Source organism: Crinia signifera, chromosome 2 (assembly GCF_055691185.1).
Source record: "Crinia signifera chromosome 2, ASM5569118v1, whole genome shotgun sequence".
In the NCBI taxonomy this organism is placed as follows: Eukaryota; Metazoa; Chordata; class Amphibia; order Anura; family Myobatrachidae; genus Crinia; species Crinia signifera.
In genome coordinates this window covers 10,843,102-10,847,431 of record NC_139218.1, presented here as the reverse complement: position 1 = coordinate 10,847,431, position 4,330 = coordinate 10,843,102, and positions in this window count along the sequence as shown.

The following is a 4,330-nucleotide window of genomic DNA, read 5'->3' as shown; positions in this document are numbered from 1 at the left end:
CACACACAGGACCGCGGGAGAGGCTGCGTGCGCCCGCGCATGCGCACCAGCCCTCCCGCGGCCATTTTGACTGCTGTAACAGCCGAGGCTGGCAGCAGACATGTGGGCAAAAGTGCTGCGGCGGCCATGGAGATGTCGGTCGCACGGTCCGCCGCGGCCCAGCCATGGGGGTGAGAGGCCACTACATGCCTAGAATCGGGCGGCCCACCGGGAAATCGCCCGGTTTCCCGGTGGGCCAATCCGCCTCTGGCGCAGAGCTTGCATTATTGCAAGTGAGCTAGAATCACCCCCAATGTCCCCAAAAGGATGAAGTTCATTTGTGCAAAAGTGAAAAAAAAAAATTCTGACGAATTGCCGAACTGTAAATGATTTTATATTTCAATAAATGTTGGTCATACAGATGGAGCGCTGTCAATAGAGCGGCTTCCAACGCGCCATCCGCCTTCCACTGGTGCCGTATGCTATAATGGGGTGCGAGCGCGCATATGAGACGCTCGCACGGCCCATTCTCGGCAATGGGACGCGGGAGGGTGTGATACACTACGCGGGAGGGCGTGATACGCTCGCGGGTCCCAATCCCACCGCCCGCCAGCTGCCACCAGCTCTTGCGATATTAAGAGCTGGGTGAAACGGTGAAACAAAGTTTTTGTAATATCTTAGGAATGTCTATGAGTATATATATACAGTATATAGTATAACCAGCCCTCAGCATGGCAGCTGCAGTTGCGATGATGCTGTGTGTACTAGAACAGAGCCCCCCCCCCCCCTCCCTGTCCTGCATCTCCCGGGATTCTTCTCCGTTCCTGGCCGCGCAGCACCTTGGGTTGCCGCCAGCGCTCCAGCTGGTCGGGGGCAATGGGGCTAGCGTCTAACGCTTTCCATCAGCCGCAACCTATGTTTATTTTTTTAAAGCTTGCAAGTTATTATTATTATTGTCAACAGTTATTTAAATGCAGCCAGCGAAGATGAAAGAAGTGGATCACGCATGCATAATGAATTCCTGCGCTGGCAGGAGCGCGGCTGGGGGGAGGATCTCCCAGATGAAATGAGCGCACAGTCTCTCAGATATTAAACAGGGGACACACACAGAAATTATGTTATTATTATTATTATAACGCCAATCTGCAGTTCTGCATCTCCAGCTCCGTCTGTAATTTACTGCCATTGTGTTGTGCCGTGTGCACTGGATGGGGAGATACAATGATACAATACAGTATGTTTCTACATAGTTATGGAGACAATGGGGCTGATAGTGTAGTGGGTGTACAGGCCCATGTGACACTGGCCACACCCTCACCTCACAGGCCACATGACACGGATCACACCCACATAGCTCAGGCAAAAACCACATGGCACTGACCACACCCACACATCACTGGCCACACCGACACGGCACAGGCCACATCCACATGACACGGACCACACACACATAGCTCAGGCAAAAACCACATGACACTGATCACACCCACATAGCGCAGACCGAACCCACATGAGACTGGCCACACCCACATAGCACTGGTCACTCCCACACAGCACAGGTTGCATGCACATGACACTGGCCACACCCACATATCAGTGGGCACACCCACATGATATTGGCCACATCCACATGACACTGGCCACACCCACATAACAGTGGCCACACCCACATGATACTGGCCACGTCCACATAGCACTGATCACACCCACACAGCGCAGGTTGCACACACATGACACTGGCTACACCCACATTACTCTGGTCACACCCACATAGCGCAGGTTGCATGCACATGACACTGGCCACACCCACATAACAGTGGCCACACCTGCATGACACTGGACACACCCACATAACAGTGACCAAACCCACATGGCACTGGCCACACCACCCACACATGGCCACAGCCCCTCCATTGCACACAATAGACCAGGGGTGTCAAACTCAAATTCATCGGGGGCCGCATCAGCAGTTTGGTCACCCTCAAAGGGCCGGTTGTATCTGTAGGACTATGTGTACACTCTTTATTATCATAAATTATTGTCAATGCATTCAATTATTACTGTTTTTTGTAATAATGTAAGTAATAACTAGCAGGGAGATTGGCTGGGGGCCTGGGACAGGGCACAGTGACGTCAGATCGCCCAGCAGGTGACCTGGGCCTCTGGGTTCGCAGGACTCTCGCTAGAGTTCTGGACTGGTGGTGACAGTGGGACAGATAATAATAATGACCCTGGACACAGGCAGCCACACTGCAGATTTGTGGGCTCAGGCTGCGGCTGTGTGCTGCTGGCCTGGCTCTCTGCCTGCCCGGCCACGGACTCTGGACTGGACAGACTGGTCTGGACAACAAGAGACAACACAACTGTGCCCACCCCACTGCCGAACTTACAGTAAATATACTGAACCAACTGATGCCACTGCTGCGCAGCGCGGCACCACAGGCAGGAGGCAGCTCACCACCGGGCCGGCGTCCAAGTCCGACAGGCAGCCGCAGCAGCATGCACGTCACGGTGTCACTGGCACTGCTGTCAGGCGGGCGTGTGTCACACATGGCAGCGCCGTAGCCGCTGCCCACAGGAGGAGCCGGGGAGGAGTCGGGCACGTCACACAGTGACACTAACAAGTCTGTGTCCACTGTCCTCCCTCCTCCTCCCAGCGAGCGACGCGGCGGAGTGACTGTGTCACCCGGCTTCCTCCCGTTGTTAGTGTTGTCACTGAATGTGATGTGACACTCACACTGTGATGGCTTCCCGCAGTAATGTAATCGGCGCCAGGCGGGGGTGGGTGGCGGCTGCGCGGGCCACATGACGAGGTCTGGCGGGCCGGATTTGGCCCGCGGGCCTTGTGTTTGACACCCGTGCAATAGACCATTGGTTCATTTTTGCCTCAGGCCCATGTGGACCCAAATCCATCCCTATATGAGGGCCCTCCAATGTATAATGCAAATGAAATCACTGCTGGAAGGTATCTGAGCGCTTCATATTACAAAACTTACTACATTTCAGATTTCCGGGAGGGTTGAGCCCCTCCCCATTCAACAAAACTCTAAACATAAACATAACATTTTAGTCCAGCCCCCTCCTGGACAGCCGCAAATTCTGGCATTTTTCGTTGCGGAGAGGGAGGATGCGGGGGATCCAGGGAGAATGTGCGAGACTTGTCCACCGTTCCAGGGGGAGGGAGGGAGATCCTGGCCATTCTAGGAGAGTAGGCATGTATGCATATTACACTGAGCTGCTTAGGGAACATTAATTTCCAAATATTGGGACATATTTAACAATAAGTGATATCCCTGTTGTCACCTTTGGCAAATGATAAATGGTGCTGCGCTCCAGCAGCTCCTAAATGCCACTTTTCAAATTCATGGCAGTTAGGGACTGATTGGCTGGAGCATCATTTGTCATCCGTTACAAGACAACAAGAATATCAATTGTTGTTAAACCTGGTGCGGAACGGCCATAACCGGTCTTTCAGGCGGTATCGCTGGACTCTGCAACGTGCCGCTGCAAAACTCTGCGCATGTGTGAAGATCCGCTTATCTCTATCCAGTATCGACCTATCGTATCCGGGCTTTGCACAGCACAGAAAGCCTGATGCCATTTCTAGGTGTGGCCGTCTCAGTAAGACCATCTCAGGCTGGTTGTGTTCACGGGCGCTTCCCTACTCATCTCTTCCCATAATCTCCCTAATGACTTATATCCATATTACACTCTTCCCTTATTGCCTTGGAAATATCACTGTAATCTCCCAGCCAGTGCCGGCGCCCACATAGACCCCGCTGCAGCTTGCTCCCCCAAGTGGCAGCTGGGGCTGCCTTACAGTAGTTACGCCACTGCCCCCGTGTGTACACGGCTTTATAGTGACGAGTTTGGATCCGGGCCTTGCACAGCACAGAAAGCCTGATGCCGTTTTTAGATGTGGCCGTCTCAGTAAGACCCCCAGCTTCTAACATCTCAGGCTGGTTGTGTTCACGGGCGCTTCCCTACTCATCTCCATAATGACTTATATCCATGTTACACTCTTCCCTTATTGCCTTGGTAATATCACTGTAATCTCCCAGCCAGTGCCAGCGCCCACATAGACCCCGCTGCAGCTTGTTCCCCCAAGTGGCAGCTGGGGCTGCCTTACAGTAGTTACGCCACTGCCCCCGTGTGTACACGGCTTTATAGTGACGAGTTTGGATCCGGGCCTTGCACAGCACAGAAAGTCTGATGCCGTTTCTAGATGTGGCCCCGTCTCAGTAAGACCCCCAGCTTCTAACATCTCAGGCTGGTTGTATTCACGGGCGCTTCCCTACTCATCTCTTCCTATAATCTCCCTAATGACTTATATCCATGTTACACTCTTCCC